Source organism: Leptonychotes weddellii, chromosome 9 (assembly GCF_054177405.1).
Source record: "Leptonychotes weddellii isolate Sample4059 chromosome 9, ASM5417740v2, whole genome shotgun sequence".
NCBI lineage: Eukaryota > Metazoa > Chordata > Mammalia > Carnivora > Phocidae > Leptonychotes > Leptonychotes weddellii.
In genome coordinates this window covers 92,338,476-92,360,242 of record NC_138377.1, presented here as the reverse complement: position 1 = coordinate 92,360,242, position 21,767 = coordinate 92,338,476, and the positions used below count along the sequence as shown (strand labels likewise).

The 21,767-nt window shown below is 37.7% G+C and overlaps 1 protein-coding gene and 1 pseudogene across 1 annotated transcript in view; one reads left to right on the top strand and one right to left on the bottom strand.

The window, feature by feature from the left end:
• HERC1 (HECT and RLD domain containing E3 ubiquitin protein ligase family member 1) overlaps positions 1–21,767 on the top strand; it is a 188,953-nt gene that overhangs the window by 18,547 nt on the left and 148,639 nt on the right. The window lies entirely within an intron of this gene.
• Positions 20,028–20,290, bottom strand: LOC115942068 (SOSS complex subunit C pseudogene; annotated as a pseudogene).

The following is a 21,767-nucleotide window of genomic DNA, read 5'->3' as shown; positions in this document are numbered from 1 at the left end:
AAGTAACTCAGACCTTAATGTTCAGGTAAGCATTAAGAAGAATAAAGCACGGCTCTTCTGGAGCATTGTATTATATGTGCTCTTTTAGTGTGTATGAGTGGGTGTGTATATAACCATCTCTGATTATCTGTACTTTTGGAGTGGTAGGGAGAGGAAAGGAGTCTGTTGTGTTGTGGAATAGATTTTTGTACCTGAAGTCAATTCTTCAGCAAATCTTGCTTTCTGTATTATTGACAGCACCTAGTAATTTGCTTTGTTAATCACTCTCTTTGCCCAAGCAAATATTGGGGCTGGTCTTATTTTAAAAATACTTTTCTTTTTGAGGATTGGGTTATATTTTATTTACATGTCTCAGTATTTTCTTGTTGGTTCTAAGTTGATGGTAAGGCTTACAGTTTAGCTATGCTAGAAACTTTTCCTTTCTATATAAATTTTAAAATAAGCTTGTCAAAAAAAAAAAAAAAATAGAAGGGCGCCTGGGTGGCTCAGTTGGTTAAGCGACTGCCTTCGGCTCAGGTCATGATCCTGGAGTCCCGGGATCGAGTCCCGCATCAGGCTCCCTGCTCAGCAGGGAGTCTGCTTCTCCCTCTGACCCTCCCCCCGTCTCATGTGCTCTCTCTCTCTCTCTCAAATAAATAAATAAAATCTTAAAAAAAAAAAAAAAAATAAATAAATAAAATAAGCTTGTCTAGGGGTGGCTGGCTGGTTCAGTCGATAGAGCATGCAACTCTTCATCTCGGATCATGAGTTTGAGCCCTAAGTTGGGGGTAGAGATTACATAAAAAAAATTTAAAAATAAAATCTTAAAAAAAATAAGCTTGTCTGTAGATCAATTTGGAGGAGAACTGATACTTGTATATTTAGTCTTCCAATCTAGCAACAAGGTATGTCTTTCCATTTATTTAGATCTCCTTTGGTTTCTTTCATCTGTGTGACTTGTAATTTCAGCATTTAAGTCCTTTACATGTTTTGTTAGACTTGAGCCTAGTTATTTCATTAAAAAATTTTTAAAAATTTTTTAACAGTGGGGGCGCCTGGGTGGCTCAGTTGGTTGAGCGACTGCCTTCGGCTCAGGTCATGATCCTGGAGTCCCGGGATCGAGTCCCGCATCGGGCTCCCTGCTCAGCAGGGAGTCTCCTTCTCCCTCTGACCCTCCTCCCTCTCATGCTGTCTGTCTTTCATTCTCTCTCTCTGAAATAAATAAAATCTTTAAAAAAAAAAATAAATTTTTTAACAGTGTTTTATTAGAGAGCATCAGTCGGGGGAAGGGCAGAGAGAAGGAGAAGCAGACTCCCCGCTGAGCAGGGAACCTGATGTGAGGCTTGATCCCAGGACCTTGGGATCATGACCTGAGCTGAAGGCCACCCAGGCGCCCCTCATTAAAAAATTTTTTTCCATTAAGAAATGTTTTAAAAACTTCTTATCAAAATATATAAATTCATAGAAGTGTATGTATAATAAGCTTACAGCTGGATTAGTTCCACAGGGATTGACTTATTTTCAAATTCTGCTATTTTCTGTCAACCTGAGAGATTTTTAGGAGGGAGGGAGGATTGAAGATGAGGGAACAAGACAAAGCTTCCTTTCCATTTCTTTCTGAGTCAGGTCTTCATAGTGTGACTTCCTTGTTTTGTTTATAAGTGAATTCTCAAGACAGAACACATATTCTGATAGCTAAGCTTATTTCTAAATCAGTTTTCTAATTTACTTCCAGTCATGTTGTAATAGAGATTTGCGTAGGTGTTTTCTGATATAGGAATTCATACTGTTTTAAAACAATGAAGATGTGGGTTGAAGATTTAAGAGATGGAAAGTTATGCCTTCTCTTTTTTTTTTTGAGCCCAAGCTATTCCCTGCCTTTTAGCTTCCTTCTGTGCAGTTTGTATAAAGCACACACCAAGGTAAACTTGTCATCTTGCTGTCTGGCTTTTATTTTCCTTCTAGTAAGAATAAGCTACTTAGTGTTGATATTTATGGGAGTTTTTTGTCTGCTTCTTTTTGAGTAAGACTACAAATCTAACTCCTGAATTTTTAGAGATGATATCACTGTAATTGCTTAAAGGAAAATGATTTATGTAGCAAGGAAATTAAAAATGAGATTTGCTTACTACAGATACTCCTGGGAATACATGAGTTTATTACATATGCTCCATCAGGAAGGACATAGTTAATTACGGAAAAATCATAATTTAACTCTTATGTATACTTTTATTGTAAAAAATAGTCTTTTTTCTTTCTTTACATCACTGGGGCTCAGTTGTTCCTGATCAGTTCTTCCTCAAACTTTTATTTTGAAAATTTCTTAAATCTATTGAAAAGCTGAATAGTACAAATAAACACCCATATACTTTTCACCTTTTTTCAAAAATTGTAACATTTTGCTGCAATTGCTTTTTTCTTCTCTCTAAACACACACACACACACACACACACACACATACTTTGTTTTAAGTGAGAGTGTTATAGTCACCAAGATACTTCCCCTGCATACTTCAAGTGTATGTCTCCTAAAAATAAGGACATTCTTCAACACAGCTTCATACCTTTGTCACACCTAAGGAAAATAGTAAGAATTCATTATTACCTGATACGAAGTTTTCTGTTTGTTTCCCCTCTATCTTTTATAACTTTTTTTTTTTTTCCTGATCTCAGATGCAATCACATTGATAGATTGCTTTTGGGTTTTATTTCTCTTTAGTCTCTTTTAATCTAGAACAATCCTCTGTCTTTTTTTTTTTTTAAGTGACATTAACTTTATTGAAGAATCTAGGCCATTTGTCTTACATAATGTCCTACAATATGAATTTGCTGATTGTTTCTTTAAGACTGTATATTCAGGTTAAACACTAATTGCATGAGCACTATATAGATGCTGCATACTTCTAACATCACCTCAGGAGGCACTTAATGCCTTTTTTTTTTTTTTTTAACATTTTAGGTGATGCTAACTTTGATCACTTAAGGTGGTGACTACTACTAGATCAGTTCATTGTAAACGCACATTTTTTTCCCCTTTGTAACTAGTATGTAATCTAGGGGTGGTATTTTGAGATTGTGTGAAAATCATTTTTCCCACAGCCTTTTCCAGTGGTCTTGGCATCCATGGGAAGATTATCCTTATATGGTAATTCTTTTTTTTTAATAAAAAATTATTAAACAATATGTGTACATAGTAAGAAGTTCACATGGTACAAAGGAGGTCACAGCAAAATGCATGTGTCCCATTCATGTTCTATTTCCCTTTCCAATTTTTTCCAGAATTAACTGTTGCCAGTTTCTTTTTGAATCTTTTCAGAAGTTCTAAACCCTTCCAGTCATGCATTCATATATATTGTCTCATTTTTATTTCTTTTTACACAAATTGTAGATACTACAGAGTATTCTAAATCTTTTTTTTATTATAGTAAAATAACATTTATAATTTTAACCATTTGTGAAGTGTACAATTCACTGGCATTAAATGTGTTTACAGTGTTGTATAACCATCACTGCTGTCTATATCCAAAACTTTTTCATCATCCCCAAGAAAAACTCTGTACCCATTAAATAATAATTCCCTCTTCCTCTCCCCCAAAGCCCCTGTAACCTCTTTGGTACTTTATCTATGAATTTCCCTATCCTTGGTGCCTCATAAAGGGGGAATCATAAATTTGTTCTTCTGTGTCTGGCTTATTTCACTAAATACAATACTTTCAAGGTCCGTCCATGTAACATATATTAAAATTTCATTTCTTTTCATGGCTGGGTAAAATTCCATTGTGTGTGTGTGTCTGTAACATGTTTTGTTTATCCATTCATCTGTTGATGGACATTTGGGTTGTTTTTGCCTTTGGGCTACTGTGAATAATGCTGCTGTGGACATGGGAATATAAATATCTGTTTGAGTCCCTGCTTTTAGTTTCTTTGGGTACATACCTAGGAGTGGAATTGCTTGGTCTACATCTTAATGTATTTTTAACTTTATATCATTGTTATCATTCCAATTTAATACGTTCCAGATAATTGTAGATCTTCCTCATTCATTTTGATGATTACCTTGATTCCCAGTGTATGTATATAATTCATTTAACCAGTTTTTATTGGTCGATTTTAGGTTGTTTCCCCTTTTTGTTTTTTACCTTTTTTTTTTCTTTTTGCTATTCTCAACAAGGGTGCAGTGAATAGGATAGTCTTAGTTTAAGCAATGCCTTGTTTTTTAATTAAAATTGTAATGTGAAAATGTTGATTGAGCCTAGTCTCATTAAGTATATCTTTTCAGTATCCTTAAAATTTATCTTCTCACAAACCAGATACCTTATTGCTCTTCTATTTTAGGCTCTCATGTCTCAACTCAACTTTTAGGGTGTCTGTTGTGTCCTGGCTACTCCGTCCTTCCCTTCATTCCCTTAGTATTATCCATAGCTCCTGCTGGGTAACTTTGTTATGCAGCGTTGTCATGTTGTATTGTAATTCTTCACATACCCTTATCCTCTTCTGGGTTCTGAGTCCTTTAGGAGCCCTGCGCTTTGTATGTAGCAGACCTTCCTACTATGGAGAAATTTGCACATTCTTGTCAAGTTCCTAGTAGTAATAAACTGAAATGCCTTTGTTAAAATTAACATATAGTTACAGAGATTTTTTAAAAATACGCAAACAGGACTGACCTTAGTTCATTAATGAAGGTTGTAGGAGTACATCCCTTTCTTTGTTTTCTTTTTGGATGAAGAGATAAAAAAGTTACTTTGAAGCTAGTTAACATTTGGTACTATTAAGCCCTCCCCTCCATATCTTTTGATACCATCAGAGCTTTCATACAGTCTTTTAAGTTTTTTTTCTCCTCAAAATCATATTCACATATTCTGAGATTGTGTGAGGAGCTAGCCATAGTACCCTTTTCTTGCATTTTAGTTATGTCTCCATTTTTTATTTTAGGGAGCCTCATAAGAATGAGTTCTTGAAGTGTAAATTGGATATGTCCTTGGGAATTCAGTGAGGATAAATTTACCAAAAGATGTTATGATTAACATGACTTAGGCTTTAGATGCCCGCAAATTGATGGTTCTGAAGAAGGGGGAGATTTTTTTCTACAAACAGTATATGATGAAGACCACTGGCCTTTTCATGCTTCTCGAAAATCTTTTATTGTTGAAGTGTATTGTCTGGTTCATGGCCTCTAGTCAGCTACAACTTAAAGGTATCCTGCATGTGCTGATTTCTCTTTGTATTTCTGGACTAAATAGACTAATCTATTTGCATAACAGCTTGTTGAACTTGGCAAGTGCATAACTTGCTTTACTCTTTTGTTCCCAAAGATTCTTTCATTAAAAAGTACGTTGATCTTCTAAAAACTGCCTAGGGGTGCCTGGGTGGCTCAGTAGTTAAGCGTCTGCCTTTGGCTCAGGTCATGATCCCAGGGTCCTGGGATCGAGCCCCGCATCGGGCTCCCTGCTTCGCGGGAGGCCTGCTTCTCCCTTTCCCACTGCCCCCTGCTTGTGTTCCCTCTCTCTCTGTGTCTCTGTCAAATAAATAAAATCTTAAACAATAAAAAAAAATAAAAACTGCCTAAGGTCGCTAGCAGACATAGTTTGAAATCATTACATTGAAAGCAGAATCATTAAATACATAGTTAATTTGCTTATAGCTAGTTACCACAAACTTTTTTTTTTTTTTTAAAGATTTTATTTATTTATTTGGCAGAGAGAGACACAGCGAGAGAGGGAACACAAGCAGGGTGAGGGGCAGAGGGAGAAGCAGGCTTCCCGCCTAGCAGGGAGCCCGATGCGGGGCTCGATCCCAGGATCCTGGGATCATGACCCTAGCTAAAGGCAGTCGCTTAACCGACTGAGCCACCCAGGCGCCCCACCACAAACTTTTTATAGTAGAGCATTGTGGTGATGTATTTTTGTTTATTGCATTTTGCCAACCAGAGTTACTGTATTTCTAATGTTATACTAACTTCCATGATGGTATACGAAAGAAGGAACTTAAAATAGTTCAAATTATTTCTCTTTGGGGGATATGTGGTGAACAGTTAGAGTCTATATAATGTAATACTAGCATTTATTTTTACAGTTTTCACAGTACTTCTATGTAAAAGACATGGAAATTCCAACATGGAAAAGATAATTTGGATTAAGTTTATTAGAACAGGTTTAAGTGTGTGTGTGTGGGGGGGTAGGTAGGACCTGAATTAGTAGCTGAAGGAAGTATAGGATTTGTTAGGTAGAGAGGAAGGGTGAGCTTTTGAGGGGGGCAGCAACATACATGACTAAGGGTGCAGAGATAGGGATGAATACATTCCAACTTAGTGATCGTAAGGATTGGGAGGGATGCCTGCCTAACTAGAGCAGAGGGCTGCTGAGGGGCATGGGATGGTTAAGATTTGATAGGTTGGAGGGAACAGTGGATTATAAGCCTTGAGAAGCAAAGTGAGGGATTTTAAGCCTAGGGAGCTATATATATCACTCAGGGCCCTGGCAGGAAATAGAGTAGTTATAGAGGTTGGGGTAGGATTAAAGAAAGCAACAAGGTATTGTGAAGTTCCCAAGGTCCAGCAATATCTGGAAGCCATCGATACTTTTAAGACAATGGGGCCAAGAAGAGGAAGATTGATGAGAGCTGAAACAATGAGAGCCAAGCCAGTGGATAGCACCTGTGGCCATAGAGGAAAGTCAGAACCCACCAAGAGGTGGGGAGGGAGCCAGGGAAATAAGGACCACTCTTTCCTTTTCTTCTCATTCTCTGATTTCCTTCTAATGCCTCTCATTGGCCTAACCCACCTGGAAACCAGGGGATTTTGGACAGTGCAATCCTAGAGGTCAACCTCAAAAGGTACAAAGCAGAAGGAAGATAGAAGGAAGGATAGAGATTAAGTTTGTGTGGGGAGACTGGGGTCAAACAGAGAATGCCTAGCCCAGAACCCATTTTAAATTACTGTACATGCGTAAGCAGAGGAATGTTATACTGAAAATGCTCTTGTAGGAAGATTTGGTTTAGTGGATTTTGAGGGTCTTCTTTAAAAAAATCTCTCTCCAGGCAGAGTTTCAACTTATAACAAAAAAGGCAGAAAGTAACCTCTTATTTGATTTATCCTTATAGCCCCCCCATGGGCTATATACTTAAAAAAATTTCTTTGTAGACTCATTAGATCAGAATTCATCTACTACAGAGGGTTCCTGAGTCTCTGCAACAAGAAAGGTAGGATGACAGTGGCTTAAAGGGACAAAAGAGGGACAATACAGAGTACCAGTTTTGAAAAACTAAAGTCTGGTGAGTGGGTTAGTGGTAATGAAGACAAGTGTACAAATAATAAATCAGGCAGAGGGTACAGGTGTTATAATATGTGTAAGCAAAGTGTTATGGGAGTTATGAGTGTTATGAGGAGGAAGTGATGAATTCTGTATTGGTGAATAAGGTGATTAAAACACAAAAGTCTTCATGGAGGAAGTGACCTTTGAGATAGGCCTTTGAAGAAGTATGGATTGTGACAGGTAAAGATTAGATAGATGAGGACAGTTACAAGGAATAACATGAACAAAAGCACAGAGGTGGGAAGTGTTCGGCTTTTTCAAGAGTGGGATATATTTAGGGGAGTTGTGGAAGATGAAATTGCAAGGCAAACTTGGCTCCCCCTGGATGGACTTAAGCCCACAACAATGGCTTGTATTCACTTTCTTTTTTTTTTTTTTTTAAAGATTTTATTTATTTATTTGACAGAGAGAGACACAGCGAGAGAGGGAACACTAGCAGGGGGAGTGAGAGAGGGAGAAGCAGGCTTCCCGTGGAGCGGGGAGCCCGATGCGGGGCTCGATCCCAGGACCCTGGGATCATGACCTGAGCCGAAGGCAGATGCTTAACAACTGAGCCACCCAGGCGCGCCTTGTATTCACTTTCATAGGAAATGGTAGAGCCATTGACTTCTTTATGGGCAATGATGAATTGGTTAGAACTGAGCTTTAAGATTAATCTAGCAGGAGGTAGATGCAATGGAATGGGGAGACTCCTTGAGAGCGCATTACAGTTTCCCAGGGCAGGTTATAAAGGCAAGGTGGGGCCAGTGGGAATATTAAAAGAGGCTGGAGAGTAAAGGAAGGGCGTGAGTCAAAGATTAAAGGACAGTTTTGACTCTGGGTACTTGAGTGATATATCAGAAGGAGCTGGTTTTATAAGGTTTTATAGGAAAGGGGGAGGGGAGCATGAGGAGATAGAGAAGCTGGAAGAGATGGTGAAGTTAATTTTGGATATAGTGAATTGAGGGTGGGAAGCATTGACATTGTAAAGAGCATCAGACATTTGAAAACATAGACTGCAGAGGTGCTGGCCAGAGGCATGGATTTGGGAGTATCTCTGTATAGTGATGATGAGTAAAGCTTTAGCAATGAACAGAAATGGTTGATGTTAAAAAACAAACAAACAAACAAAAAAACAAATATTGCAAAGAAAACGAGGTTTCAGAACTTTAGGGCATTAAGTGGACAAGAGAAGGCAAGAGTATGTAAATTACTATTATTTGTCTATTCATCGGTTGATGGATATTTGAATTTCTAATTTTTGGCTTTTATGAATAAAGCTGCTTTGGACTTTGAGGTATAAGTTTTTATATGGTCATGTGTTTTCATTTTTCTGGGCAAATCCCTAAGGAGTGGAATTGCTGCATATATATAGTGAGTACGGTATGTTTAGTTTTATAATAAACTGCCAAAAAGTTTTCCATTTTACATTACCACCAGCACTTTATGGGAGTTCTAGTTGCTCCACATCCTCATCCGTACTTGGTATTGTCTGTTTCTTTAAATTTAGCCACTTTAGTGCGTTTGTAATAGTATCACTATAGTTTTAATTTCCATTTCTCTAATGACGAATGTTGAGCATACTTTTTTATGCTTATTTAGCCACTTACATATCTTTGGTGAAATGTCTGTTCAAATTTTTTGTCTATTTAAAAAATTATGTTTTATTGAGTTGTAAGGGTTCTTTTTATGTATTCACAAGTCCTTTATTAGATACATGTTTTGCAAATAGTTTCTTTCAGTTTGGAGTTTGCCTTTTCGTTTTTCTTAACAGTGCTCTTTGAAGAGCAAAACTTTAATTTTGAGAGAGTCTAATGTATTGATTTTTTTGAGTCCTGTTTAAGAAATATTTGCCTAATCCGGGGTTACTAATATTTTTTCCTGCATTTTCTTCTCAAGAGTCCCCCCCCACTCTCTCTGCCCCCCTCCCCACCCAGAGAGAGACTGCACACTTGTGCGTGAGAGTGGGGGTGGGGTGGGGGGCAGAGAGAGAGGGAGAGAGAGAATCTTAAGCAGGCTCCACACCCAGCATGGAGCCTGATGCCCGGCTCAATCTCAGGACCCTGGGATCATGACCTGAGCTGAAATCAAGAGTCGGTCACTTAACCCACTGAGCCACCCAGGAGCCCCTCTTCTAGAGATTTTTATGGTTTCAGCTCTTACATTTAGGTCTGTGTTGATTTTTTTTTTTTTAAGATTTTATTTATTTATTTGACAGAGAGACAGAGTGAGAGAGGGAACACAAGCAGGGGGAGCGGGAGAGGGAGAAGCAGGCTTTCCGCTGAGCAGGGAGCCCGATGCGGGGCTCGATTCTGGGACCCTGGGATCATGACCTGTGCTGAAGGCAGACGCTTAACGACTGAGCCACCCAGGCGCGCCATGGGTCTGTGTTGATTTTTGTATGTGGTGTGAAATTAGGGTTGAGGTTCATTTTTTCCCCGTATGTATATCCAGTTGTTCCAGCACCTTTTGTGGAAGGTTATCCTTTCCCCATTAAACTGCCTTGGCACTTTAGTTAAAAATTCATGGGCCATATATGTGTGGGTCTGTTTCTGGACTTTCAGTTCTGTTCTGTTGATCTGTCTTGATGCCAATACACATGTCTTGATTACTGTAGCCTTAAAATAAGCCTTAAAGTCACATAATGGAAATTCCTCAATTTTGTTCTCTATCAAAATTGTTCTATTCTCAGTCCTTTGCATTTCTATCCTGCAAATTTCTGATAAGGACTGTGAAAATTATTTTGTTGTTGTTACCCAGTTGGGATTTAATGACTTAGTGATCTTGAGAGAGTGGCTGGGAGGAATGGATTTTATCATAGCAACAGGACTGAGAGTGAACTGAATTGGCAGTTGATTGATTCAAATCTTCTGAGGTTTTTAATTTTCTAAAATTTAGAGTGATCTAGAACATGCGAAACCACCATGTCAGTGATAAGAAGCAGCATGATTTAGTGGTTAAGTAAGGTTGGGTATCAGACTGCTCTGGTTTGAATCCTTACTCTATCAATTACTGGCAGGGTGACCTTGGGCAAACTATATTTAGCTTCTCTCTGCCTCCATTTCCTTTACTGGAAAATCAGAATAATAAGAATACTTATTTCAGAGTTGTTCTGAGATTAAATAAGATAATAACATGTAAAGGTTTTAGCACAGTGTTCAGTGCGCTCAATGAATGTTAGCTACTGTTATTGCTCTGTTCACCTAGAGAGTGTTAGAAAGCTTCACAATTTGATAAATTCACTTGTAGGTTCTATTAGTCTACCCCTGTCTCAGATCCTTCAGCCTGCTTCATTTATTTCAGTTTTAGAAAGATAGTGCTATTTGGTTTCTTTTCTAGTCCTTTGGTCGTTTTTCCAGCCCCACTTTTCACTGGTGAATTTGGTAATTTATGTATGTAATTAAATTTGGATTTGCGCATTGGACCATGAGTGGAAAAAAGAACAGTTGGCTTTTAGTGGTATAAATCATTGCTGTAAATGAAACAAAACAAAACAAGACAACAGCAGTTTTTTTTTTCTTTGCCTGGCGTTTAGCTGGTTCATCAGGATTGTGAATCGGTGGTTCTTGAATACAAGCGAAAATCCATCAGTTTGATTTGATTTTGTCTGTAGTTCTTTACTTGCTGAATAAGCAGGTCTGCTTCCTGGTTTATTTGACTAGTTCTCATTATTGATGTAGCAAAACAATTTGCCAGCAAACTCAGTAAGTCTCTTCTTTTTCTAAGTGTACTCACTTTGTAAATAGGGATAATAACAAAAAAAAGCTTTTTCCTTCTTATCAGCTGTTTAATTTTGTGCAGCTAAACATTGAAAATTTGTATGGTTTAATGAGAGCCAAAATCAGTCAGCCTAATGAAGCCCTCTAGAAGGGAAGCACTTGGGATACCGGTGGGGAAAGCTGGATCACAGTGTGCACTTAGTTTTCAGTTGCAGAACTTTCCAGATGGGCTGTGTCCCTCCTGCACTTCCTTGATCAATGCTCTTGATAAATATCCTTACTGATGTCTTTCTTTTATGAAGCTCTAAATTCACAAATTTAGAGCTTCATAAATTTGTGGGTACTGATGTGGCAGAGGAGTGGTGGTGAATGACAAGTTCAGTTTCAGCATGTTGAATTTAAGATTCCTTTGGAACATCTTAGTGGGTATATCATGTGAGCAGTGGATATTCAGGTTTGGAGCTCAGGAGAAAGAATTTGGACTATACTCATTAGCATATGAGAGGTAGATGAAAGCCTTGGAAGTAGCTAGAATTACTCCAAAAATTATAGACAGTGATAAGAGTATACAGAAATGGACTGAAGGTGGAATTCACGTGGTCTGTCTGTGGTACTTCCACACTTGGAATCAGTTCTTTTAAAGTGCTTCCATTATGTATCAGCTCAGCATAAGATAGTATTACTGGGTTTAAGTTGGATTCTATGTAAATAATGAACTACATAGATGCAGATTGCTCAGCACAATTCAGCAAATATTTATTGAGGTCCCTCTATGTGCTTTACCTTTGCTAAGCACTGAGGATATAAGCATCTTTGCCCTCATGACTTTATAGACTAGTATGAGAGGATGCTAAACACGTAAGTACACAAATAGTATATAATCGCAAACTGAAAAATGCTGAGAAGGTAAATACTGCGTACTGTGTGAGCATTTTAAAAGGGACCTGATCTCATGTGGGTGCAGTCAGGGGTAGCTTCCCTGAGAAAGTGACATTTAATTCAACTAGCAATTATTGAGTACCCAGTATATCCCTGCACTGCTGTTTAAACTGAGGTCTTGTGACCAGACATTAACTGGGTGAAAGAGGGTGGGATGGAGAAGGCAGGCTCTAAGTAGAGGGAACTTTCTGTGCAAGGGTCCTGCAATAGAAAGCAAGGAGCATGAGTCCTTCCAGGAATTAAACATCTCAGTTATAGCTTATAAAAGGGAGAGCAGGGGAGAGAGGTCAGTTCTTTTTTTTTTTTTTTTAAGATTTTATTTATTTATTTTGACAGCAAGAGAGACAGTGAGAGAGGGAACACAAGCAGGGGGAGTGGTAGAGGGAGAAGCAGGCTTCCTGCGGAGCAGGGAGTCTGATGCGGGACTCGATCCCAGGACGCTGGAATCATGACCCAAGCTGAAGGCAGACGCTTAACGACTGAGCCACCCAGGTGCCCCGAGAGGTCAGTTCTTGACCTTTTTTTTTCTTTTTTTAAAGTTTTTATTTATTTGACAGCACAAGTAGGCAGAGCAGCAGGCAGAGGGAGAGGGAGAAGCAGAAGCAGACTCCCTGCTGGGAGTCCACCGCTGCTGTGGGGCTCAATCCCAGGATGCTGGGATCATGACCTGAGCCCAAGGCAGCCACCTAACAGGCTAAGCACCCAGGCTCCCTAGTTCTTGATCTTTTCAACCATGAAGAGATTTTGTTCTTCAGAGTAAAACATTGAAAAGCTTACTGACTTTATTAACTTTTTGTTTTTTAAAAATTAAACATACACATTAGTGGAAAGAATATTTCCCGACATCCATTTTTTTCAGCGATGTTTTGTAGTTTTCATTGTACAAGTTTTTTACCTCGGTTAAGTTAATTCCGCAGTATATTATTCTTTTTGATGCTATTATAATTGGAATTGTTTTCATAATTTTGTTTTCAGATTGTTCGTTGTTAGTTATAGAAATGCAGCTGATTTGTGTGTGTGTTTGACTTTGTGTCCTGCTACTTTGCTATAAATTCATTTATGAGTTCTAACAGGGTTGGTTTTTTGTGTGTGTGTGTGGACTTAATAGGGTTTTCTACATGTAAGTTCTCTGTGAACAGAGACAACTTTACTTCTTTTCTTTTACTTTAGATGCCTTTTGTTTATTTTTCATGCCTAATTACTCTGATTAGAAACTCCAGTACTGTGTTGAATGGAAGTGGTGAAAGTAGACATCCTTGCCTTGTTTCCATTCTTAGAGGAAAAGCTTTCACCATTGAGTATGATGTTTGCTGTGGGTTTTCATATATGGCTTTTATTATGTTGAGGTAGTTTCCTTCTGTTCCTAGTTTGTTGTTTTTCCCATGGAAAGGTGTTGAATTTCATCAGATGCTTTTTCTGAATCAATTGAGATGAACTTGTGGTTTGTTTTCCCTTCATTTGGTTTCACAGAATCTTGAGCGAGACTTAGGAACAGCTCCTGAAACTTGCCCTCAGAAATTCTCTGACCTCTTCTTGCTTCTCTGCATTTTTAGTCTTGTTTGCGGCTATCCTTGTGAATATAAGTACTTACTGTCATTTTGTAGTATTTTATTGTTTCATTACTTTCTATCTCCTGTCTTCTCTCAAATTCTATATTCTTTACTTTCAAAGTCCCTAGTTTCTCCTAAGTCTGACCTCCACTGCTACCCATGGAGATTGTGATAACTTTCAAGGGCTTTCTGGATCATTGCCTCCTTTGGATACTTGTGGCAAGGAACAATATTATACTTATAATTCAGACACACTTAAGTTCTTCTACATTTTTTAGAAGTTCTTCTACACTTCTAGACTTTAGTTCTACACTTTATTCTTGAGGTTAGGGGCTGGATATAGATATTATATGAATAGTAACTATATCTGTGGTTGGAGATAATAATGGTAATGATAATAGCCACCATTTCCCAAAGATTTATATATCAGAACTGAAGAAAAAGGTATGTAGAAGAGGTTGTTTCCTTTGAATTACAGTTTATAATTTAGTTGTACAACTCCTAAATTGAGTTTTAGTCAATCATTGACTGATTTGAAGTTAACTTGTCTGAAAGTTACTCTTTTGGTAGCTAATATTATTTAAATGTAGACATTAGGGGCGCCTGGGTGGCTCAGTCTTTAAGTGTCTGCCTTCGGCTCAGGTCATGATCCCAGGGTTCTGGGATCGAGCCCCGCGTCGGCCTCCCTGCTCCATGAGAAGCCTGCTTCTCCCTCTCCCACTCCCCCTGCCTACGTCCCTCTCTCTCTGTGTCTCTCTCTGTCAAATAAATAAATAAAAATCTTAAAAAAAAATAAATGTAGACATTAGTTGTAATTAATTAGTTAATTTAACAAACACTGTAATACTTTAGGCTGCATGCTGGGGAATTAAAATTGAAGCATTATCTATTAGGGTTAGAGTAAAAAAACTCTGATTAATTATGGTTCAGAGTGAGAGGTATTCTGTTAGAGAATTAGAAAGCCTAGTTTTCAAGTTCCAAAAGGTCTTGCATAGGAGAGGGTAGAAGAAGATCAACTGGAAAGAACTTAAATTCCTGATTATAAGGAGGTGGTTGCTGGTATAAGGCAGTTGGCCTTTACATGGTAAACCAGTAGCCTTTTGAGGATTGAAACAAGAACATAACAGATTTGTAGAAAGATGGAGGATGAACAGGAGTTGGGGAGAATCTGGTATCAGGGAGTTGAATAAGGAAGTTACTGTAATGGGTCAGCTTAGAGAGAATTTCCAATTAGATGTACAATTCTAACTCCAATTCCACTTTTGATGTGTGGGTTTTATACAAAACCAGGCAATTCTTGGACACCATCTGATTGTCCTACAGTTCAACTCAATATGACACTGTTTACCTGGAGATAGGGTCAGGTCCCACAGGTTAAGGGTTCAGTCCTTAAAGACTGCCACCACTCCCTTATGTTATATTGTCACCTATACTTCTCACTAACTAGCTGTAGATTGAAGGTTCCAATAACCCGTCTTTGGGTTTGATTAGTTTGCTAGAAGGGCTCACAGAACTCAGAGCAATATTTTACTTCTAGATTACCAGTTTATTATGAAAGGATATAACTCAGGAACAGCCAGATGGAAGAGATGCATGGGACAAGGTATGGGGAAAGAGAGTATAGAGCTTCCAAGCCCTTTTGGAGCATGACACGCTCCCTGAGTCTCCATGTGTTCACCAACCTGGAAGCTTTCCATACCCCGTTTTTTTTTAAGATTCTCTTTTTCTCTCTTTTTAAAGATTTTATTTAGTTTGAGAGAGACAGAGATAGCATAAACAGGGAGGAGAGGGAGAAGCAGGCTCCCCGCTAAGCAGGGAGCCCTATGTGGAGCTCGATCCCGGGACTCTGGGATCATGACCTGAGCCGAAGGCAGATGCTCAACCAGCTGAGCCACCCAGGCGCCCCAAGATTCTCTTTTAAAGTAATTTCTGTGCCCAACATGGGGCTTAAACTCACAACCTGGAGATCAAGAGTTGCACACTTCACTGACTGAGCCAGCTAGTCCCCCCCCTTTTTTATGGAGGTTTCATAACAAAGACATGATTGATTAAATCATGGGCTATTGGTGGTTGAAGTCAATCTTCAGTTCCTCTCCCCTCCCCAGAGGTCAGAGGACCTTCCTACCCTCTAGTCACAATGGTTGGCTCCCCTGGCAGCTAGCCCCTATCCTCAGATATTTTCCAAAAGTCAATTAATATAACAAAAGACACTTTTATTACTCTCATCACAGCAAATTCCAAGGGTTTTTAGGAGCTTTTTGCTAGGAATGGGACAGTGACCAAGTAAATATATATTTCTTATTATAAATCACAGTGTTACAGCTATCATCCTTAGGCACTGATTACAAAGGTGAAGATGGGGGCTGGCAATATCACACTTCTCCAAAAGAAATTTTTGGTGGGGTAGGTTGGGGTTGGGGAGCTGGGCGTGTGTATTTGGACAAGTTCTCACCCTTGATTCTTACATCCACCCCGCATTTAGAATTAATTTTCTGGGGGAGTGATACTATGGAGCTGTGGAAATAGTGCTGGACTTCAGACTTTGGAGACCTGTGTTTAAATCCTGATTCTAACATTCACCTTTTATGTGATCTTGTCAAATGATGTAATCCTGCCCCCACCCCAGTCTTTCAAGATCTAATTGTGGATCTAATATGTGGATAAGGGCACTGAAATAGGACTAAATCCAGTAGTTTCTAATGTAAATTTTTTTAGTTTTAAAAATTAAACTAAAATGGAAAATTCAAAAGCCTTTACTGAGCACCTATTAGATTTGAGATACTTTAATTAGCATAAAAAACCATGGGACAGTAACAACATGAAACACATATTTAATTTTTTTTTTTAAGATTTTATTTATTTATTTGACACAGAGAGAGAGACAGCTAGAGAGGGAACACAAGCAGGGGGAGTGGGAGAGGGAGAAGCAGGCTTCCCGTGGAGCAGGGAGCCTGATGCGGGGCTCGATCCCGGGACGCTGGGATCATGACCTGAGCTGAAGGCAGACACTTAACGACTGAACCACCCAGGCACCCGAATTGTTTTTTATTCTTTTATTTGCCTGCAACATAATGTATTTAAAAAGGAAATAAATAGGATTTATCTAGTAACTCAAAAGTTTCATTGAAAATGTTTAGTCTGATGCAGTATTTTGTTGTTTGAACCTTTCTCCATTGATCAGAATTATTCATAAAACATCATCCCCTTATCTCTGGCAACCCTTGCTCTTATGATTCATCTTTCTCTTTTACAGGACACATCATCAGAATATGCCCAGAGGTTATGTTTGTGATATTTATGTGCAATATATCTCAGGTGTTTGAGGTAGCAGGCTAATGAATATATCAGCTCTAGGATATTTGTCCTATAACTGCAGATTTCTCTATGCCTGAGAAAGGATAAAATACTGTTAAGCCTGTGTTATTTGATTTTTGTTTTCTAAACCTGTGTTATAGTTAGAAACAAGAGAGACAAAATCAATCCTTTAAAAAGAGACATTTGTAGGGTTTTTTTTTTTTGTTGTTGTTAAAATGCTTTTTGTAAAAACAAGCATATTATAAATTAAAACAATAATGGGATAGTTGATGATAGATTTTGACTATATTGTAATTGAAAACAATATGATCATACCAGCTTTTTTGTTTTAGCTTTTTTTGAGAAAAATTTAAGACTGAAGAGAAGTACAAGAATAAAAAAGGACTCTCCTATATCTACTGTCATTTAACAGTGTTAAAATTTTGTCAAGTTTATGTAATCATCTTAAAAATAAAAGAATGGAAACATACAAAGTTGATGTCCTGTTTGGCACCTGCCATCCCCCCCATGCAATCACTATCATGAGTTTGGGGGTCTATCCTTCTAATCTTTTTTAAAGATTTTATGTATTTATTTATTTGAAGGGGAAAGGGAAAGGATCTCCAGCCAACTCTGCACCGAGTGTGGAGCCTGACCCAGGGCTCAGTCCCACGACCCTGAGATCATGACCTGAGCTGAAATCAAGAGTCAGACGCTTCACCGACTTAGCCACCCAGGTGTCCCTGTCCTTCTAATCTTTTTTAAAAAAATACTTTTATATACGTCTCCACATACATCTATAATCTATATGTATATAAATATATTTTTTAAGATTTTATTTTTAAGTAATCTCTACACCCATCGTGGAACTTGAATTTAGAACCCTGAGATTGAGAGTTGCATGCTCCACTGACTGAGCCAGCCAGGCACCCCTACAACCAGTATTTGGTAGAGATAGCAATAAGGAACAAAATAATAATGATCATAATAGCAGTTTACATTTATTGAATGTGTACTATGTTCCAGGCAATGATTCTAAGAACTCTGTGTTATCTCATTTAACCCTCATGATAACCATAGCGGGTTCTCTTTATTGTCCTCTAATTTATAGATAAGCACTTTGAGCCATGGAGAAATTGAGGAACTTGCAGACCGTGATATAGCCTAGATTCAAACCTAGCCAGTCTGTCAGACTTTGGTGCTTTTACTTTTTTATTTTATTTATTTTATTTATCTTTAAGTAATCTCTACACCCACTGTGAGGCTTGACCTTATAACCTCGAGATCAAGAGTTGTATACTCTACCTACTGAGCAGCCAGGCCCCCCTGGTGCTTTTACTTTCAACTTATGCAGTACAGCTCCTCTAGTATTGTTTTTTGGTGTTCCTTAAACACTAAATCTTATTTTGAAAATTAGAAAATTTTATTAGTTTTGTTGAATTGCATGTATTAACTTTTTTATGGTATAAAATTTATAATTTGGCATCATCTGAATATACCACGTTTTAGTTATCTCTTCCCTATTGATGAATGTTTAGGTTTTTCCCTCTTATGATGAGCATAATGAAAATCCTTAAACATGTGTCCTATACACAGTGGGATGTAGTGTATATGCATTCCTTAGGATTAACACCTTTATCATATGCTAACATTCATCATATACTAACTTTTTATGTGTACTTGGATCTTCTGGACGCTCAGTTCTTCTCTTAATATTTTCTGATGTAATATGTTCATGTGTCAGAACCACATTTGGTTATTCTAGCGTTATAATTTTTTTTTTTAAGATTTTATTTATTTATTTGACAGAGAGAGAGAGATCACAAGTAGGCAGACAGGCAGGCAGAGGGAGAGGGAGAAGTAGGCTCCCTGCTGAGCACAGAGCCCGATGTGGGGCTCAATCCCAGGACCCTGGGATCATGACCTGAGCCGAAGGCAGATGCTTAACCATCTTAGCCACCCAGGCATCCCTCTAGCGTTATAATTTTTAATATCTGGTAAGCTGGGACCTTTCTCAGTTTCCAGTTTTTTTTCAGAGATCTTTTTTTCTGTCCCTCTTTCTTTTTTTTTTTCTTACAATTCCTATGTATTTACTTTTACAGATAATTTTAAACACTTTATCAAGTTTTAGAAAACTCCAGGGTGATTTTGGTTGATACTGAATTAATTTTATACATTAACTGAAGGAGAATTGACCACCTAAAATGTGGAGTCTTCCTAATAAGAGCATTCTTAAGCTCTCCATTTATTAAAAGAATCTCTTGTTCTGCAGTAGAATTTTACGTATTTATTAATAAAATTTTTGCACTTGTTCAGTTTATTACTAGGTATTTATATTGTTTATTACAACTCTGCAATTTTTTTCTTGTTACATATTATGTAATCCCTGGTTATTGTAGTTATTTAAAGATACTTTTGACTTTTTTGGTCTTGTAACTGTTTTTAATAGAATGTAGTCACATTTATAGTGGTGTATGTTTATAAAAGATATGTAAGACAATTGGTAATTTAGGCTTATCTTGGGTTTTCTTTTAAAATTAAGACTAGGGAACTAGTCATGAGTTAACAGAGAATATTTTCTGGATGGGGGTGCCTGGGTGGCTCAGTTTGTTAAGCATCTGACTCTTGATTTTGGCTCAGGTCATGATCTTGGGATTGTGCTGAGCCTGGAGCCTGCTTAAGATTCTCTCTCTCCTTTTGCCCCCCTCACTCCTCTTCGCACGTGCTCTCTCGCTCTCTCTCTCTCAAAAAAAAAAAACCAAAACATTTCTGGGTATGTTGACTGTAAGATCAGAAGGTACACTGACATCAATTCCATAAATAGCAAATATGAATGCAGTTTATTTAAGCCTATTGGTTTGTATTTTTAAAGAATACTCTTGTTTCTTTAAAGTTAAGTACTATAAATAGTTCTTTAAAGTCTTGTGGAAATAATATACCTAGTCCAACTTCTTGGGGACTAGGGGATGAGTTTATGTAACCATCCAATTTAGAGTCTGATTTAGAGTTAAAGTTAAATTGAATTACAGAAAAGTTACAGTCACAGGTAGCATGATCAGGTCCTCAGATAATACAACTTCCAAACCTCTAATCATCCAGATTACCCTTATTTTTGCTTTCACTTACATACACCTTTCTTTTAAGGAAGCACAAAACTTGAAAGTTTGCCCAAATACTGAGTCATAGTTTGTATAGCACTGAATGATAGTAGCTTTGGCATTTGATATTATAAAGTCACTTTCATTGCAAATATGTTCTTCATTCTGGGTCAGGGTGAGGTAAAAGGGGAAGAATAAGATTCTCATGTAGAGTCTTGAGTTTTGAAGTGTCCAGATGAATGTGTATGTGCATGTTGCAATTCTGGAAGTCTTTCTTGAGGGTCTCTGAGAGCACAGCTCTAGGATGATTTGGTGAAGATTGGTTCTGCTTCAGTAATTTTTCTTTTCTCTTTGTCCAGTTCTGCCAAGATTGCAACTTCTATTTTTGTTTTGAAAACCTTGTCCTGAAGGGTTTGCAGCCATCTTCCTATTTTCTGTTTCAACTATGTTCAGGGCAATTGGTGAGCAGGGTCATGAGAGTGTGGGACTACCCCACAGGTGGATCACGATTCTCCAAAGGGGATGTGACTACTTAGAGCTAGATACTTTTGAGTTTTGATTTTTACTTATTCTGTAATCAACTACCTCACTGTGATAGCAATTTCTAGAATACTTTATAATACTTATTTTTTTGTTCAATTGCATTATTGATAATAGCAGTGCAAGTGGGCACTTGTCTTGTATTTGACTTCTGGAACTAGTGCTGCTAGTGTTTTTCTTCTGTTTTATGATATGAAATTTTTAATGATTTAAAAAAGTAAACTTTATCCTTGCCTTATTATTAGATTTTTATTAGGAATTGATCTTGCATTTTGTCAGCTACTTTTTTAACATCTCAATATAACATGGATTTTGTTAATGTTAATAGATTTGCTATGTTGTTCCATCATTATATTCCTCGAATAAACCCACTCAACATGTCACGTGTTAACCTTTTAATATACTGTTCCACTTTGCTTGCTAATATTTTTTTTTTAAGATTTTTATTTATTTATTTATTTATTTGAGAGAGAGAGAATGAGAGAGAGCACATGAGAGGGGGGAGGGTCAGAGGGAGAAGCAGACTCCCCGCCGAGCAGGGAGCCCGATGCGGGACTCGATCCCGGGACTCCAGGATCATGACCTGAGCCGAAGGCAGTCGCTCAACCAACTGAGCCACCCAGGCGCCCACTTGCTAATATTTTAGTTGTGGATTTTTACAGCTCCTTTATAGGGCAGTATTATAATTGTATTTTTTGTGCTTTGTTGAGTTTTAGTATTACTTTTTTGACTACTTAAGAGCAGAGACCCTTTCCTCAATGCCCTGAGACGTTTAAAGTAGTTTAGGAATTGTCTATTTCCTGAAGGCATAAAAAGATTTCTCTCTTAAAACATTCAGAGCTTGATTTTTGTTGTTAGTTTCTTTGAACCTCATTACTGATTTCTTTCACTAATGTCCTAACTATGTTATTCCAGCTCTAATTGACTGTAATTAGTAGCTAGTTGGTTTTCTTCAAATGCATCCTTCATTGAGGGCTTACAAAATACCAGACACTGTGCTAGGTGCATTGTATAATTTTTATCTTCCAAATTATCAGTTTTGACTCATTGTAGATTATAGAACTAAAAGGAAAGTCATTGGCTCATTAAATTTTTTTCTCACATTCTGAACACGGGTTCTTTTTCTTACGATTTTATATGTACATTTTTATGTTTTTAGTTATTCTGATTCATTTCTATTCTTTAAATACTCTTGACTTTCTTTCCTTTGAATTCACAATTTGATGAACCTGGAATGGCATCTTGTAATTTTTTTTGACCCATCAAAGTCATTCTTCAATTGATCTTAGCCAAAAGGCCGAGAAGCGATCAAAGTCATTCTTTTTTTTTTTTTTTTTTGAGAGAGAGAGAATGAGAGACA